At 44.1% G+C, this 19,590-nt stretch overlaps 1 protein-coding gene across 1 annotated transcript in view; it reads left to right on the forward strand.

Moving 5' to 3' along the window:
- FOXO3 (forkhead box O3) overlaps nucleotides 1-4,991 on the forward strand; it is an 88,933-nt gene extending 83,942 nt beyond the window's left edge. Inside the window, exon 3 of the mRNA XM_002192814.7 lies at nucleotides 885-4,991. The gene's annotated coding sequence lies outside the window, so the exon portion shown is untranslated. The remainder of the gene's footprint in view (nucleotides 1-884) is intronic.
- The last annotated feature ends 14,599 nt before the right edge of the window (nucleotides 4,992-19,590 follow it).

Below are 19,590 nucleotides of genomic sequence, written 5' to 3' on the forward strand. Positions count from 1 at the left end.
CAAGGGAAGTTTCTAAAAGAGTGAGAGGATTTCATGGGAATGTTTAAATGTACATACTTTCTAAAACCCTATGTGGTGCTTGCCTGTATCTCTAAACCACTGAGTACCTTTAAAACTCTTTCCCCTTGACTCCCTTGGTTGGAATGTTCATCTGCTTTCAGTGCTATACCTATTTACCATGTTTCTTCATACTCATCTCCATGCTGTATCCAAGGTATCTGCCCCATGCTTCTGTCTCCTTAGAGAAGTTTCTTGGCTAGAGAATAAGATATATAAACCAGTTTTTAAAGCCAGCTGGACCCTGTCTGTTGCTGGTGTGTTGTGTGAGCAGGAAAATGGAAAACCCAAAGTCCACACTGAAATTCATGGCTCCTTACTGTTTGTCTTAAGCATCCTTTTCATCTGTCCTTCAAGGGTGGTGGTGGATGTCAAACACTTACAGAAGATTTATTCAGCTTTTTGCTAATGCTGAGAAAATGTGATCATGAAAAATGGAGAAAAGCTGGATGATCCTTCATTGCTTCTACCTGGAAATACGCTTAAAAAATGGACAGTGCACTGGGTTTCTGTAAATCAGACTTGCCCATCATTTTTCATTGGAGAGAGGGTTTTTTCTGTCTTGTTTGGTAGCAGCTAAGCCATCAAAGAAACAGATGAACCTTGGCAAGGGAAAAGTATTTTCAGGCAGGGTCATCTTATTCCTTGCTATATGTTTCAAGCTCCTGGGTGCAAACATATCTGAATTGCTTCTCAGTGTAAGTTGTTGTTCTTTTTGGATGTTTGCTTGGTTGCCTTTTTTTGTTGTGGGTTTTGTTGTTGTTTTTTTTTTTCCCCTACATGCAGTTATCTCACTGTCTTTTCTTCTTTTTCTTTTTCTTCTCCAGGCCCTCAAACTGACACGAGATGTAGAGAGAGAACCCTTTGCCAAATCTGCTGTCAGCAAGTGGACAGTGATACTGTTTACAGCTTACGACCTTTGTGAACCCTGCATTATTTTCCTAATGAAGCGGACTGTTAATAGGCCCCTTACTGGAGTGAAGAACCTAGTTTTCCCCCCCTCTTTTCTTTTTGTTTTTTTCTCTTTTTTTTTTTGTTGAAAATTGGACTCATTCTGAAGTATGCAAAATCTTCCTTTTCTGGGATGGCCAAGCACCTGCTGTGGAGACAATGTTCAGCACCATCCTGTTAAGAACATGCTGTGTAGCCTTTACACTAGTTACTTGTCAATGAGTATGTGGTGTTTCAATATATTAATGGTTTATGGGTTGTTTTAAGTTGGCTTTAGAGATTTTCCCTATCTGCCCACCCTCCCACCTACAGCCTCCAGTTTGATTTCCACAGATTTTTAACCATTTTTGCTTTCTCTCCCTGGGGAATCTGAGGCACTGTGCACGTGCATGGAAATGACTGTAACCCAACACTGCTCAGGTGTCGGGGTTTTCTGAAGGTACAGCGTTCGTTAGCCGGCTGGATTCCAGAGAGAGGATGTGCGTGGCCTGTTTGTTGGGTTGGTTGCTTTGTTTCTTTCTTACTCTTTCCTTAAGTTTAATGGTACACCCCTGTTTTCCATAAGGGTCAGCCCAGAGTTGGCTGCAAAACAAGGGAAGCTAGTGAGTTTGTCGGCTCACAAGGACGGACTGCCAATGGGTGCCGTTGCCCTCACGTGCAGCGAGGCAGGAGCCCCTTTCCTGCCCGCTGGAGCAGGCTTCCCTCCTGCCTTACCTTAGCAAAGCTGCCCTTGCTGCCGCAGGGAGCTGGTCAGGAGTCCTGGGCTGAGCTGCCACGCGAGGTGGATGCAATCACCTGTAGAGATGTGTTCGGAAACACAGATTAAAGGAAACCGAGCGGCTGGGCGTCGGCAGGTGACTTGCAGTGACAATGCCAGGAGCTGAGGCGCAGATCACTGCAGGGTGTGTTATGGCATTAGAGATCCTGTTTATTTTTGTTGTTGTTGTTTTGGACATATCTTTGATTATTTTTTCCTTCTCATTATGTATAATTCATTGTGGCAGAAGAAGCAGGAGTAGGAACGGCAAGGTGACAGTATCATACAAATGGCTTTTCATACGAGCGCAGATTGTAGCAGGATAAATGACACTGAAAGACAAGGCAGTTTTATATATTTTGCTTCTAAGATTTTTCTTTTGTAAAATGAATAATAATTAATAATAATAATAATGAATAAAAGGTATGGTGCTGTATAGATCCTCTCTATAATTGGGAAAGTTTGATTACTTTTTATTAGTATCAGGGGAGGGATAAAAAAAAAGAGGGGAAGACACCAGTGGTACATAGGAATTTGGTATGAAGAGGTTCTGAATAGGACAGTGTATACATAATTCTCCAAAGCGATATATGAGTTTTTTTTTTCCTTTGCATAAAAGCATTATGCATATAAATATATAAATATATTTTATTATGTACAGAAATGGATCATTATGCATGGATGTTAGGAAAACAAAACTAGCCTTTTAACCCAAGGTCTCAGTGCATGAGCTCCCACCGACCCGTATCCCATGCAATGTGGAGTGACTCCCTCTCGCCACTGCCACCACACATGCACAGTCATGCACCAACACTCACAAGCATTCGTGGGCCCTTCCACACTCCTTACTTTCCAGGTCCCTGAGGTGATTTTGGTGAAACAACGACTCCTAGTGTGATGGAAGTTTTGGTTTTGTACCGTAGCCCCCATGCTGTTCTCTCATAAAGATGCACCTCTTGTTTTCTCCCTCCAGTTACGACTGTGTAGGCTCTGTGCAGTTGTGGTTAGCATAAACCTGTAGCATATCAACTCTTTCAAGCAGCCAAGGGTTTGTCATTTGCCTTCTAAAAAAACTTTTATTTTTACACTGAGGGGTTCTATTTGCTAGCATGTGGCCTAGTTTATTGCATTCATTGGGGCTGGCTGGTGGCCATTGCCCATGTCTATCAGCAGCCTGCTTCCCAGGATGCTTGTGTGGCACACCTGGGCACCTTGCTGACCCGAGTCCAGTTGCAGGCACCTTTTACTGAAATTGGTCAGGAGTTCATCACTGGCCTCCCCTGAGCGTGTGCCATGAGCTCTTAGCTTCCTGGCACACCCCAAAATTTGAGTGTATGCTGAAGGACTTCCCTCTGGTGTTTCTTTTGCTGAGGCTTCTCTGGTTTTGGCTGTCAGCAGAGCTCACTCGGTGGCTTCCCGGGCTGACATGCAGCTTTTGATCCCTACACAGATGAGCCTCCAGTGAGACCTGTGGTGCTGCCAAAAGACCCACTGTCACTGACAGATCAATAAACCCTGACTTGATGGTATGGCCAAAGTGACCTAACCCCATAATTTTTTTTTTCTTGGTACAGATTCAGATCTTGTCAAAGGCAAGGGAAGGCCTATTGAAAGCTTAAATGAAATGGCTGCAAATTCTGCTCTTTTCCAACAACTTAGCCTGCTTGGGTTCAGAGGAGCTGCTTTCCACTGGCAGAAATGAGAAACAAAACTATGGCCTTCTCTGTTTGGAAAATGGAGAAAAAACACTTGATTTAGAGACAGCCCATCAATGGCAGAGAAGTTTATTTTTTTTTTAAGAAATAATAAAAGCATTAGTGGCTGAAAGGCTTATTCAGCCTCCCAGCAATGTCAAGGGGAGCATTTCCATTGGTGTGGCTGGGACAGCTTGGGCCCCTGCTTTGGAGAGCATCCCAGCACTCACTGAAGAGGAATGGACTTGGCCAGCCTCTTCGGTTTGGTTTGGTTTCTATTGATCAGTTTTGGGGCCAAAATTTTCCAGCAGAAGTGCCTGGTGTCAGGCACCAAACATCAGGGACTCCAGCGTGGTCACAAAGGATGAGCTGCTCAGCTCTCATGGCTTCTTGAAGGAAGGGGAGGAGACAGGTCCCCCCAGGCCCAGGGGAAGGTCATCACCCTCTTCACCTGCTGAGGTGCCCAGCAAAGGCCCTTTACTCCAGAGGTACTAAATAAATCTCTCTGAATTCAAAGATCCAGTTATTTAGGTGTCAAAATTAAGCCTTGAATAGCTAGTTTGGAGAACCTACTTTTTGAATATTTGGCCTTTGAGTCTTTGAACATGTTTATGCCTAGAAGTTGTCCTTGTGAAACGATGTAAAACAGATGAAGGTCAAGGTCACAATTACATGGTTGTTTTTTGAACACTTGGTCTAAACAAAAGCTCTAAAAAGGTGTTATTTATGCAGTTTCTAGTCACAGGTTGAGGCTTGATTTAATGATTTTGTAAAAGAAATTTTCTCTTAATAATCAGATAGTTAAACACTGCTTAACTCCAGAAATTTTTGTGCCATTGCCTAAAAAAGTTACCTTTTAGGTCATGTATTTCTCCAAAATTATATCATTGCTTGGCAATTGGTGTCCTGTAAGTGTTTCAAGTACACAATATACCTTTGGAATTGCCAACAGATGCGAAGGGGGACCAGATACATTTCGTAACTATGGGTTGGAAAAAATGGATTGTACATTTGGCTTCACATGTTTAACTTTTTTTTTAAAAAGTTGCATGATTGGAAAAAATATGTATACAGTATCTGTAAAACTGTTTTATCTGTTTCTGTTTCAAGCCATGTAAATTGGAAGAATATTAAATCCACAGCCTTATCGCGCATGGCCGTCTTTACATACTGAAGAGCTGAACAGTTTATACTTTTCATTTGGGCTATCTTGTACTTTCATTTGAAAGCAGACACTCTCACGTTGCAGTCTTACTGAAAATTTTATATTTAAAAAAAAAAACCAAAAAAAAAAAAGAAAACAAAGAAAAAAGATGCTGCCCTGGAGGAATATATTACCTTACTACTCAGAGGTTGAAAGGAAGTTTGTTTTGGAGCAAGACCCGCCCCTTTCCAAATGAAGTAGAGACGCAGTGCTTACTCCACTTGGTGTTAGTAGATATTGCCTTGTGTATTCCATTTTAAGTTGTAATCTAGTTTGTAAAAGAGATGGTGACGCATGTAAATAAAGCATAATGGATCTCTACATTGCACATTTGCCTTTGCTCTGTTTTATTGTGCCACAGACAGACGTGTTTTCACAGAACCTGGAGAAGGGCTGACTTTCAAGCAGTAAGTGAAAATGGCTGGTGGGGTGCTTGGGGCTGGGCAGGGGTCCCAGGTCTGCATCCTCTAATATCTGTCAATGCATATTGACATGGGCCTCGGCCCTTCAATCCTTCAGCCAAGCCAGTGTAGTTTTCGTGGTCAGATAACCCCCAGGGGGATTATTTACTGCTGCTAAAAAATCGCAAAGTTCACTTGAATCTGGGGACAGAGCGGGGTTGTCCCCAGGGGCGGCAGTTGCACGCTGCAGCTGCAGACCAGCTCGCCTGACCTGGGAGAGAACCAGTCCGACCACAGACCTGTCCAGAGAAGGGTTACACCCCCCACCATGGGCTTGGCTGGGTTTCAGACTGTCTTTGAAAAATGCCTGGAGTGCTTGAAACCACCCGTTTGGGATTTGGGATAATAAAACCAGCAGCCTGACTCAGCAGAAAGTTATACTGAGGGCTCTGGCAGAGGCACTGAAGAGCGTGCTCAGAAATGAGAGACATGTCAACAGAAAACTCTTCTCCCATCCTGATGGGAAGCCAGAGATGTATAATGGTCTTTTTGAGTCGTTTTTCAGGAGGAAATTATATTTTCAAGAAAGAGGGGGAGGGGGTTTCATCTCTTAAGTGGGACAAAATGTGATATTGTCCATGCAGAGCCCACAGGAACATTGCCCTGAAGTACTGCATCAGTAAAGAACAGCTTGGGGATATCCCTTGGTAAACATAGCAAGAGCTGTTCAGGTTTTGTTCTAACTAGAGATAGCCTAAAACATGACAAGATCCAGACAGAGAATAAATAGCCTTTGACCAGGAGAAAGTGTGCATTAAACTGGCCAGAGTGAGAGTGCACTTGTCCTGCAGCAACTACAGCTTCCCCTCACAAACAGAGCTGTTTTGCTTGTTTTTTTCAGAAGGCTTTCCAACAAGGCTCTGTCTTCTCCAACAAGGCAAGGACCCATGCCCGCTGCCTTGGCATCACCCCACTGATATTTGGGACAAAATACTGTGATTGTTTGGCCTAGTGAGGTGCCAAGTCAAAGGGACTCAGCTTTAACCTGAATTTAGGCAGGGATGGTCACAGCAATGAAGATGAGCTGATCAACTCCTGAGCAAATTTTGTGCTGAACCTACTTGAGTCTATTGTGCAATGCCTTAGCCGTGACCTTCAGTTTGCACAGCCTTGGAATAGATCATTCTTATCTTTCACAGTACTTTCAAAATAAGTCCAAACATTTTAAAACTTCTCCAATTGTTCCAGAAGGCAAAAGACTTTTCAAGTTGCTGCTGAGGCTGGTGAGGCAACTGAGAGCTATTTTAGGAGCTCCCCACCACATATGCTGAGTTGTGAGTTCAGCCAGACCAGGGAAAACAGTATTTTACAGCTCGTGTTTGGTTACTGCTGCCAAGGAAGTTAGGGGTGCTTTCAAGAAGGCTGAGATAAGTAAATCTGGGAGGCTACCTCTTTTACTGGTTGGAGCCATCATGACTGGAATCTCCCCTTCAAAAGGAAGTCTTCCTGGATGAAGTGGAGCCCAAGCCAGATGGAGTAGATACTGCTCTTGCTGGTATACACATTCATCCCACCGCCAGTGGGTTCTGTGCTGTCTCATGGCATCTCTGTTTGCCCAACCCAGCCCACAGAGCTTTTTTCCCACTGGGTCTGCATGTGGAATTTTTAGAAATTAAAATGTGTTTATCACATAAGTACAAAGCATAGAAAATTCCACTAAAGCAACAAACAACCCAAGTAAGCTTTTAAAAAAAATTTACAGAGGTTTAAATCTTTGAGAAACTTCAGAATTGTCTGACAAAATTCAGAACCTCTAGTTTGGAATTTTTATTTTTGCACCTGGATTTTCTTCACATACTCATGACATGAGCAGTTTTACATATGTCAAAACACTTACTTACTTGAACAAAGCATCTCCTGCTTTTAATTTTTGATGGTTTGATGACATACCAAGGACTTGATTTAATCTAGAAAATAAGATAAAATGTCCCAATTCAGTAGGAACAGCTGGCATAAATGAGGTTAACTGTTGTAACATTCTTTTAATGTTACATTATGCCATGCAGGTTTAAAGATGCCTATGTCCTATGAGTGACGTGGTGAAATGGGGGGAAAACTGTAAAAATACATGACATCTCATAAAACATATTTCCAGTTTCCAAGACAAATACAATGATAATCAGGAGCATTTTCCCTCAGTTTTCACTCTTTTTGAGGCAATACCTTAAAATTTTGTTTTTGCTGTAATTTAAAGCACAGAGCAATTCCCACATGTTGCCTTTCCCTGGGGATTAGCCTTCCAGCAGTGCTCTCTGCAATGGGCATTGAGGCTGCTGCTGGCACCTGTGCACCCTGGCACCACAGGAATGTCAGACTTTGGCTCTACTTCATGCTCTGAGGGCCGCTGTAAACCCTGAATTATCCAGTAGCTGGTGCAGAGAGGCCCAGCATGGGAGGATGGGAAGGACATCAGTGGGGGCAAACACAGCAGGTGCCAGCACGTTGCCCTGGTGTGTGATAACCTCTCTGAAGATTCGCCTGCTGCATGAACAATGGTTCCTTCTGCTGTTCCTAACCACCTTGGAAGAGGATGGCATTAGAAAGTGCTAGTTAAGAAAAACAGCTGTACTCCACCTCTGACCTCCAAAGCAAAAGATGGAGAAAAAGTGTGCATTGGCAGAGACCTCAGAGGTGCTCCCTGGAGAGCAGCAGAGGAAGCTGCTCCTGACGCCTTCCCCTTCAGGAGGGAGAGGTCCTGCTGTGAATGACTGGCCTAGTGTTTGTCTTGGATTTGTTGTTTCAGTAGAAAATTCATACTTCACCAGAACTTTATCTTAAATCTCTCTTAGGTGCCTCTTAAGGCTAACCAGGCTTGTACACCATTAACTAATTCATGGATGAATGTCCTGGAGAAAAGTTGCTGCTTAGCAAGCAATAAAGCAATTCATAAAAGACATACAATAAAAAAACAAAGTCCTTTTACTCATTAAATTAAACCCATTGTCATTCATCCACACTTCTCAGGAGAGTCACATTTGCAATATCAAATTTTGTTATCAACCTCACTGTGCATCTGTTAGTCAAAATTTATGGCGAGGCTGTCTCATTTATACAGAAGATTTTGCCATGCACTGTCACTCAGCCTAGCAGCCTCCCATGGAAAAGCCACAATTCAAGTTGAAATTCTACTCTGCCATAGCAGTAATAAAATTATACTGGCTTTCAGAGGTGGATCAAAGTCTCTTCCTGAGGAAGGCAGCTACCTTTGGGTGTCTTCTCTGAAGCTTCTGCCTCTGGAGAAGGCAGCAGAGGGGAGGTCAGGAATTGGATGGGCAGGGGATGTGCAGTGGAGCTGTGTTTGCTCTGCAGTCTGGATAGGGTGGCTGTCACCAAAAGGCCAGCACTAACCAAGTTACACAGACAGCAGCAGTCATGTTGGAAGTTTCCCTGGAGTAACACAAATGCACAGCCTCTCTTCCCTTCTCACCCAGAACAAGCACTTCAGCGTGAGCCCATTTCACTCAGTTTTTCACCAGAGGACATCAAGGTGAGAAGTTGCCTGCAGAAAGTGCCCTGAATTGCTGGGTCCTGGGGGATGTGGCTGCATTTCCAGCCTCTTAAATCTCCTACCTGAACATCTTTGCTTTTCCACAATGTCTTCACCTTCCCTTGACAAAACTTTGTTCCCTTATTATAAAAGGGCCTCTGGGATGACAAGATGGTGTTGCTGTTAGCAGGAGACTCTCAAGGTTTGGTTTTCTCACACAAAGGGATGTGTAAGGAGCAGGGGAGTGTCCAGCTCCCACTTTACGGATCTCAGGGACCATGCATGTGATCCATGTGCAGAGAAAATCCCAAGAGATGTGAGCACACACGAGTGAAAAACAAAGTGATAAGTGGAAGGGGTTTCATAAAATGCAACTCTTTAAATGATACAATGCCATGGGGGCATTGGAACCACTTTTTCATTCCGTTTGGTCATTCTTCAATCCATATCTAAAGTCACTAGTGATTTTCGTTGCTGTCAGCAGTGCTCTTCCTATCTTTTAATCCTCATTAATCTTTGTCTGGAAATAATTTTTTTTCTTTTTTCTTTTTTTCTCTTTTCTTGATTCTATTACTTTTTCATATTCTCTGCTTTTCTAAGGCCAGTTATTAAAATGTTTGCTGGGTTAACATGTAAGTTGTGGACATGATTATTTTTTACGAGGCTTTTATTTAAGCAAGAAGCCCAGGTAACACAGCTAGAACTCATTGCCAGCACAAGTCACACCATTCCAGCTGCACTGGGAAGAAGCACTCCTTGTTTAGCTGCTACAAGCTACACCTGAGTCTGAAGACAAGTTTCCTACTCTAGCTGCATCAGCCACCCTTTCCTAACACAGGCTAAACCCTGAACATTGCTTCACTTGGAATAGTAAGTTTGCAGCCAGTGTATTCTGGTGTCTGTATTCACAGCTAAGGTGAGGAGATGTAGAGCTGAGAGTACAAATGGTTTGTGGACCTCTAACCAGGTATGGCAGCTCAAAGGGACATGAGCCCACCACTTCAGAGCAAACTACTACAGACAAATAAATGGGAGGGAAATGAATGCCTTGCTCTTTTAGAAAGTGTCTCTCTTTCTTCATGCTCTGCCAAATTTTTCTGTGAGAAATGAATGTTGTGAAGTAACTTTGTACAGTTTAGGTGCAGCCCAGAACCACCAGCTGCAAAGTTGACAGCGGTGTCTGCTTTCTGGCAGTGCTGGCACATGTGACCTGCAATACTTCCTTGGGCCATAATCTGAAAAATAAAATTTAAAAACTTTGATTCTCTCTAGTTCAGTGATTCAAGAATCTGCAAAATTTTCCAGCTGAAGGTTATCAGAATTCCATGCTGATCACCTCATCCATAAGCTAACAAAAGGCTTATCTTTTCCACAATACCCGGCAGTCCTCTGTAGGCACATGTTCAGCATTTCAAGACTAACTTAAAGGTCAAATTTACTGTATGGGCAGATTGGGTGAGCTCATGGTTGAGGAAAGACCATCTAAAGGTGACCTGTCTAAGTTTGTACACACACACACTCAGAGGTCAGACACATTTCTTTCTGGTCTAGCCTCGTCTTAGACATGACCCATGTGCCCAGAGTATCAGGATAAAGCTATACTAGAAATGTTAGATGTGGGTTGAATCTGACACCTGAAACATAAGATAATAATAAGAGTCTAACAAAAGAAATGTTTGAAGAAAGAGATGCAGCAGAATTACATAAAAGGGTATTCTGACCCTTCTTACTAAAACCTGAATTATGACAAATTGCTGAAGTACTTTGTGTTTAAGCAATCTGCTCCCAAATTTTGAGTAGGCCATTATGGCATGCAGACTGTCATGCTGGGAAACAATGACCAGTCCCTACATCCTGGGGATTTCTCCACTGTATCCCACAAACCTTTTGGCCAATTGTCAGTTTTCAGCACCTCTACCTTCCACCTGCTAGGAAAACCACAGGTGCTTGACCAGAGAAGAGGAATTTGGAGATAGCAACTACTTTTTCACCAAGACACTTCAATAACTACTGGCTTGCTTGTGTGCATTTCTAAAAGTAGGACTCATGTGCTAGCTCCCCTCCCAGCTGTCCCTTCTATCCTCCTCCTGTGAGCCTAATCTTGTGCCACACTTATCCCCCTGGTCCTCCTGCCACCTGACCCACCCAGTCTTGGCTGGATGCCGTGGCCACGGGGCCCTGGAAAGCCAAAATTTGGCAGCAGCCTCTGAGTCTGGTGCAGCCTCAGGCAGCCCAGCAGCTGGAGGACACATGCCCAGCACCCAGCAAGGCCCACATGCAGAATAAGGACTGCCACCACCTGCCAGCATGAGGAACTGGGAGGGAAAATCAGCAAGGTGAGATTCAGCAGAAAAAGATGCTGTGCTGAGGAAAGAGACCAAACGCCAAGTGGGGCACAAGCAGCAGCCTTGGAAAAAAGGTGTTGTGGGCAGTAATGAGGTAGAAGCTGTCTGAGCTTCTCCTGTGGAGTTGTGGCACTGGGGCCCCCTTGGATATTTAAGCCAGGTTGAAGAGAAGCAAGAATGAGCAAAGGCAGTGAGAATGGGGACCAAGAGGAGAAGGGTGATATTATTTGTTAGAAGGAGTTGAGAGGGGACACAAAATATTTTTGCATTACTTCATGAAGAAAATTACTTAAAAACCCCCCACCCTTCATACCCACTAAGGAGAGGACATAGCCATGTTTCATCTTCAGGAAATTTAGGTTATGTTCCCTTAGCTATGAAGATAATTAACACATCTCCTAGAGCTGTGGACTTTTCTTCATTAAGGGTGTTTTTGGGGAGCAAAATGTTTGCCTGGATTTTCCATGGCCCTGCCTCAGAGCAGGAGGATGATCTCCTGAGGTCACTTCTAACCTCATGCTCCTATGACTTGCCTTAAGGACTTAAAGTGGCTTTAAAACAAGACACCAAAAAAAAAAAAAAAAAAACCAAACAAAAAAAACCCCAAACAAACAAAAAAGCACAGAGGCTTCTGTACTTTCCTACCTAAGGCACAGGTGTCTATGTACAGTAGCAATCTGTTATCTTTTCTGCTGGTTTGACCGTAACAGGTATTGAGTAATATTGTCCCACTGTGCTGACGCACGAGCCAGGGTGTGCCCCCGACCCCAGGGAAGTATTGATACAGCACAATCACAGAATCACAGAATCTGCTGGGTTGGAAGGGACCCTTCAGGATCATGGAGTCCAACTCCTTCTGGAACAGACGTATAAATGCAGGTGAAAATATAGATATTCCTGCATTGGGTCATGTTTGTTTCAGGGGCAGCCTGCTTTCCCTGCTGAGGGCACGTGTTGGACCTCCTGGAAGGGACAATGGACCAGACCAGGTAAAGGTGCAAGGAGCAAAGCCCCACTGACTGTGAGCAGCAGGACTGGAGTGGGCAGGCACATGTCAGGGAGAGGCAGCTCTGTGCGAGCACCTGCTTATCAGAAAACCCAGGCCCTGGTGAAAGATGCAGGCTGAAACCTTTCGGAGTGTCCCCATCACTGTTGCCAGGCCACCAAGGCAGATGTCTGGGAGGGTGTCTTTCTGGGGCAGGAGGATCCAGACAGTCTGTAGAGGCAACTGTGGGCAAAGCTCCAGTGCCTGAGCGAGCAAATTGTGCCAGAGGACAAGAAGATGCTCATGGCAGCACCATCCTCCTCTCCTGCTGGCAAACAAGAGTGATGGCTGCCTCCATGCCCAGCAACAGGGCCGGCAGTAACCTCACCAAACAAGGTCCCAGCATAGTCAGCCAGTAAACTGTACCAGACTTGGGCTCCCAGACAGAAAAAACAACCCCCTGCCTGTGCCATGTTTACATTAGAAGTTTATTTTACAGTTCATTTCACAATCCGTTTCTCTTCTCCCTTTGCTGTGAGGTGATTTATGGTGCTGCAGATCCTATCTGCCTGCCCTGCCCAGGGCACAGACCTGGCAAAAAAACTGCCAGGGGTCTGTCCTTGTCCTTGTTGCTCTTTCATCTACAACTGCCTTTACCTATGAGTAAAACTAGAGCAGTTCCTTCCAAATAATGATAAATTAGTCTCTTGCTCCCTTGTGCTGGTGTTGGTGTTTTGAGGGGTGGGCAACTCAGTGTCTCGGGAGAGAATGAGTGGACAAGCAAGGTGCCAAGGGCTACTCTGAAATTCCCTCTGGCTGACTGCTCTGCTGGTCCCACTGGTGGGGTGTTAAGGATTCCTGGCATGCCATGGGACTGCAGACCCTGTGCCCCTGGGTGAGGAGGTGCCATTCCTGGCTGTGCAGCTGTTGGCATCATCCATGGCTGCAGGACATGGCTGGTCCCTGCCCGTCCTGTGCCGCTAGGGACTTTCAGGGGCTGTTGGGATTAAGTGGGATTAGTTGCTCAATGGTACATTTAAATGCTGATTTTTATGTTTCCTGCTTTAACGACATTCAGGGAGGTGGTTTAGCTTCACTTGTTTAATCAAGAGCTCCAGAGCTGAACGTGCAAAAATTCTGTGCTGCATTTTACTGAGAAAATAAGAGATCTGATCAGAAGGTCTGGTGAGAAATCCCTGAATAATACTTGACCTTCCTTGCTGTCTGTGTGCTTTGAAGGCAAAGGATTTAGTACTTCCTTGTGCAGAGCCAGGTGTTCCCTATGAATAACTGGACCCAACCTAAAAGCAGGAGGAAGTGTATTTAAAAAAACAGAGGTGTGGTAATGACACTATCAAGCTTTTTGTGTGTTGTGTAATCCATGTGCATGTGGCTCCTGAAGAGCCTGCTCCCCAGTCATACCTAAATCACTCCATCAAAACAGTGAAAAACCCTAATAAGTTGACTGGGAAGAGGGGTTTGCTCCTCTTCCCCAAGAAAATGGTGTTCACCTCATCTAAATATGAAGCTCTGTGGACTGAATGCTTCTGTGACAGACACAGTGCCTTGTAAACATCAAAGCCAAAAGTTCTGGAAGAAGTTTTCTCTTACAGTTTTCTTTATCACCACTAATTGGCCTGATGATGACGATGTGCAGATGGTAAGAAACAGAGGAGTTTGACATAGAGGGCACTGAGAACCTATGATTACCTAGATTAACAGCTAAATAAATGTGTCTCCACAAATGTTAGCAATTTACACCTTTTGAATTGCAGTTGTACCAAGTGGAGGGAGTTTAATGCTTAAGAACATTAAGAAATTGTTTTAATATTCAACCTAATGCAAAGTAGAAGTCTCGAAAAAGGGCACCGATTTGGCAATACTTGTGTTTGGGCTTTAGGTGACTGGTCCAAATTTAGTTAATTCCTACAATGTTAACAGTTCTTAGAGGCAATATAAAAATACCTGCTTTTCCCTCCTTTCCTACAAAAAAGCACATGTGCTTTTATTAAACTGTGGAATGATTCTTTATTGTATGTAATAATTCTCCAGACACTGGAGGATGATGCTGGAAATAGAGAAACAAAATGGTCAGGTAAGTACAACTTTTCTACTTTTGTACACATGACTAAATACTTGAAGGGAAGATCATTGCACCATTCATTTTGCCATTTTATGTGTCAATGACAGCACCAAACAGTGTATTAAAATAATAAAATAACACTCTAGCTATAGAAACTGACCTTCGATTAGCTAGAATTCTATCTGATAAGCCCCAGTAAGGCTTAAACCATTTGCACCAATACTATGAAGCTGAGATAGGTGTTGGGGTTTCTTTTCCTCTAACTCAAAGTGCACATTTTAGGAAAGGCAGCAAAGTTGGCACTGCTTGGCAGCCTCATTTGGGGACGTTCTTAAAAGCTTGTAAGGGAGTCAAAGGTAAAACTGAAAAGCTGAGGAATGGCAGCACCAGCAAGGGCAAGAATGATTTCTGCAGGATGATCAGGAGGTGGATTTCGTAAGAGAGAAACCTTCTCCCTGGATAGTTTTTCATAGCTAGCAACCATGCATTGCAGTTTCTGTCTTGCAACACAAGCTGTCTGCAGAGATTGTGTCTCCCTACCTGACCTGCATGCCCTGAAAGAAGGCCATGGAGCCTCAGGGGAAAAACACGGTCCTGGGGTGTCCTGTGGACCCCAGATAACCTTTCAAACCTGGTGTAAACTCTGTTCAAGAGTCATTTATAGAAAACAGGCTTCCTCCTTGCAAGCCTCCCTTCACATGGAGCAAAAGTGGAGAGGTTGTCCCCTTCACCTCCTGCCAACCTCTCTGGCCAGACCAAACTCAAAACCCCAGGGGAAAAGATTCAGCTGATGTGTTGCAACATCCTTCCTCTGTTTTTGCCAGTCCTGTTTCTCAGTCTGTTGGCTAAGGTTTAGTATATCTCAAGGACACCCCAGTTCCATGGGAGGGAATAGGAGAGATGCGAACAATTTTGAAAACACTTGTTTACATTATTTTGTAGATTTAAAATCTTAAATTAAATTCAACCACCCATGAAATAAAAATAACCCAAAGGAAAATGTCAGTAAAGGGCTTGCCAATATATCCAATGAGAACTACAACATGGTAAACATAGTGCTACTAAAAGGAACAGAGATATACCTGCCAAAGTCTGGATTTATCTGTTTTTTAAGTCAAATTTAGTGCTCCTTGAGGGTATCCACTTCCCAGTTCCTGAACAGTTTGACTCCTGAAGCTCTGCTTCTTGCAGTAGTCTCTGTAGGTTTGGGTCTCCATAGTTCTTTTCTACAAAAATCCTGGCAGCTCATGAGGAATGGTTTTCTAGCACTTTATTCCATCACATCTCTCAATAATGTATTGTAGGATTAAGGCAAATCTATGATATATTTTCAGAGCAGTTTGCATTTATCAGTGCAATATATGTAATACTTACACAGGTAAAGCTTCCCCTAAAAGTTCGTGCTGGACAAACAGCATAAGCACAGGGCTCTCCCAGCCTTGCCACTGTGGGACAGGGCCAGGGCTCCAGCAGCTGCATCTGGGGAAGGACAGCTTCACGTGAGACTGGCAGCTCAGGGCTCTGCCATGGAGCAAGCTGTGAGGGCTGTGGACCATGGGCATGCAGGCCAGATGTAAAGGAACAAACTGCTGGCATTAAAAGGGCTCCTGCTCTTTATTTGGCATCCAGAAATGGCCTGGGATACTGGGAAGGGACAGATCAGAGATCTGTGGGGTGCTACTTTTTCATGCTGATTGACGGGGACTGCATTAATAGGGCTGCTGAATGTTGATAAGGGCTGCTGTAGTGAGAGAAGCCAACTGATATGATAAGATGTATTTTTGTGTCATGTTTTAAGCCATTTAATAGCATTGGGTGGGGGCGGGGTAAACAGGAGCAAAAGTTGGGTTAAAATATGTCCTTCATGTTAGAGAAACCTATTTGAACTTGCTTTCCTGTAGTTTAAATGAAAAACTGGGTTAAATTAGTTCTGATAAAGCACTAACTGCATGAATTATTGTTCACAGGCAGGAAAAGTGCAAATTCCTATCACTATTCTGCCTATACATCCTTTTGGGTTTGGGGTGGGTTTTTTGTCACCCCTCACAGGATAGTACTTTAGGCCTTTCCCTCGGTTTGCTAAAGTGAACCTTTCCTTCCAGGCAAGTGGAGTACTGGGCTAAGATTGAGCTTTGTGATCCAATCCTTCTACTTGCAGCCACTCCTCACCCTTGGCATGAGGTTGAGGTGACATAAGGTATAGATCATTTCCTTCAAATAAAAAGCAAAATGTTCTTCTGAAGGCCTGAAATATCCATGGTCTGAAAGCTCCTTCAGGAATATAATTTATGGTGCCTCTTTTGGGGTAGGGGTGTCAGGTAGACATATCCCATACATTTTTATCTGCACAACATGCATGTCTCTTTCTATGATCCTTCACCCAGAATTGTATTTTAATTTTACAACTGAAGATGCGTATTTAATTATTGTGGTGCCTGTAAGAAACTCCAGGTTCCTCCGAAGTCCTCTGACAATGCAAAGTGTTTCACAATGTATGAAGAGGTAATTTGCATGGAGAATCAATATGCTAATTATTGTGTCAACGCTTATTGTTTTGGCGTGTTTCTTGGCTCTTTGTCCCAGGATATACAGCCACGTATGCTCCCAATTCCTCTGCGAGATGTAAGATGTGCCTTGGCTCTGCGACAGTCACAGGACTTGTTAAAAGAGATGCAAACCAAAGAAGACTGGCACAGCTTGTACTGTCTTACCCAGTCTAGCTTCATTCTGTCAGGGAACATCAATTAAATCAGAAGAAGAAATTAGGGAGCTTTTGTCTAGCTGGTGAGTTAAATAAATATTGATTAAAATAAAATTATTGCTAAGCAGATGAGTCAAAATAACCACCATACCAATTCGTATGTTTATATAAAGCCAAGTGGTGTGGGAATACAAGTGTCAAATATAGGCCCAGAGATGTTCTCCTTCTTCGTTTTATTTATTTCAAAGATGGTTGAGCTCTGAGTCAGGGACCAGGAATAGTTGTACCAGGCACTGTGCTGCCTCAGAACAAAAAGATGAACTTTGCCTCTTGGCTTTGTCGGCAGCCCAAGCCGCCAGGCTCTTTGGGACGCTGGGGCCAGGCACGCGGGAGGAGCGTGAGACGCAGGCGGACAATATGGCTTTTAACGTCACGGCTCCCAGCAGGAAATGGCACAAGCACAGGGCACACACAACCTGTGCTACAAGCTTGGGGCCACTGAGTTTCTGACAGATAACACTGTGATGGGGCTATGAACCACCCAGGACAACAGCCAAAATTGCCCTGGGAGCTTGGAAAAAGCCACCAGAAAACACCGTGTCTCTCTGCTAGACCTGTTAGCTCCTAATTGCGCCACAGTAACTAATGGCCAAACTACCTAGGAAGAATTACAGTGCAAACTTGGATTACACTTCCAGTTTTAAAGTGCTTGCTTTAGGGGCTGTGTATACATGTGGGGCACGAGGAAGGCTGGTAGAGAGGCGCTGTGGATTGGGATAAGCAGTCATAAGAGAAGAATGTGGCTGTTTCCTCACCTTTACTGTCCCTGGATGCAACAAAAACAGTGCAGGCAAAAGGGACAGGTGTGCACCTGAGACCTCCCTATTGTCCAGGTGTTCACAGCACAAATGAGAGTGGCTGGACTTCCTGCTTTTGTCCAAATGTCCACTGCAAACTTTCTGGCAGATCACTGTGATCTGGCAGATCACTATTGTTTCCCCCTCACCTGGGAAAAAGGCTGCTGGATTATTGTTTTGCCAGCCAGCTGCTAAATTGCTGAACCAGCAGCACACAATCAAGTCAGACACCCCACTTGACCCAAGTTTGCTTACCAAACCCTGTTACTCACCTCTCAAGGAACAAAATGGCTCTTACAGCCCCCTGCATATGTCTGCCCTGGGACACATGTATTTGTTGTGGATCCCAGACTTGGGGGGCCAGCTTAGAGGCTGGTGGTGGGTGACACTGAGTCAGTCTTGCACCTTCTCCATGCTTACTCCTCACCTCCAGCATGAGGAGAATAGTTATTTTCTCTCTCTCTACTGCAAAGATAAAAAGCAAGAGCAGGGAAGGGTTTATAATATATTTATATTCAGTAATAATTTTCAGGTATACTTTTTCTAGGTCTCTGTGATCAAGAGCTAGGAGAAAAATATTTGTAAATGGCGCTAGTCTGAACCTCAGACAACCATCAAAGCTTTCTATTCACAAGTACTTCTAGTTTTACTTTATCAAGGATTCCAAGGGCTTTCTGAGCCTAATGACAAGCCCTTTATTTGAACAAGCACATATTCGGGTAGGTTTTCTCCAAAAGTTGAGAGATTATATACATTCAGGGTGAAGCTAACCTTGAGATGACCTGCTCTGCTGCTGGCTAATCTCTTTTTTTTTTTCTTTCTTTCTTTGTTTGTTTGTTTTGTGTTTGTTTTACTGGAATATTTCAGGGCTACATTTGTTAGACTCATGTTCTAACACTTCATATTTTTGCTCTACATGTCAGCCTTTAATTTTCAAATTGCCAGCTACTATCAGGTAACTGAAGTCAACAGAGGTCTCTTTCTTTAGCTGTAACTTAGAAAGCAGAGGAAGACTAGAGACTATTGAGAAGTCCCACTCGAAATTTGACAGGGTGCTTTTGCTCCTTTACCTGCAGTAATTAAGCTGGCCCCCCACAGCCCCTGGAAAGCAGCTCTGCCAGCGGGACACCTCCGGCAGCCACTCTCACAGGTGAGCACAAAGGCTCACAGAGCAGAAATGCCTTCGGGCCCCCGGCATGTCAATAGGTCTGCTCAGCTATGCCGAGTTTAGTCATGCATTTTAAGTTTCTTCCTGAACTGGGGTCTTAATTCTTGTGCCATTTTACTGGAACAAAGAGGTCAGATTATTTATAGGTCGGTCGCCTTTGTGTGCACGGAGCTAGCAATGCCTTCAGTGCTCCAATTTCTGGGACTCTTTTTCCCTCCGGCTCTTAAGTCCCAGCTATCCTCTCCTAATGCAATAACAGTAATTATCCTATCGCCGGCCACCGCAGCACCCTGCATTAACGCCTGCCTTACCTAGTGCACAGCGAGGCTGACAGCCAGGTAAACCCCTGTAATTTATAGCTCATCAGAGAAGCCAGCCAGCCCACGGTCTTCCTGTTTTGCAAAGAGACACACTTATCACCCAGACGCTGCTGCGATGGGTGCACTGGAAAGGCAGGAAGATAAACTAGTGCACATGCAAGCTCTGGCCCCATCTCTGTGTTCTCTGTTGTTTCATCCAGGCATGCAGTCAAGCAAAATCATCATGGCTCAATGCAACCAGGAGACAATATTGATGTGTTTTTGCTTCCCAGTAGACCCATGACATTTCACAATGTAATTGTTGTTTCGCATCCTGCTGCTGAGTGCGGAATGAGAGCTGTGGAGCAGCCATGCCAGGGTATCTCTGCTAAGGCTTGGATTCAGATGGGAACATCTCAGATGTTTTATGTGACTGGTGTCCTATAGCACCCCATAGGGTGTGCTGTAGGATGCATGGACTGACTTCACTTTTTCAGTCCTTGTATAGTTTGATGACCGGAGGGCTGGAGCACATCTCCCG

This window comes from Taeniopygia guttata, chromosome 3 (genome assembly GCF_048771995.1).
Source record: "Taeniopygia guttata chromosome 3, bTaeGut7.mat, whole genome shotgun sequence".
NCBI classification, from domain to species: Eukaryota; Metazoa; Chordata; class Aves; order Passeriformes; family Estrildidae; genus Taeniopygia; species Taeniopygia guttata.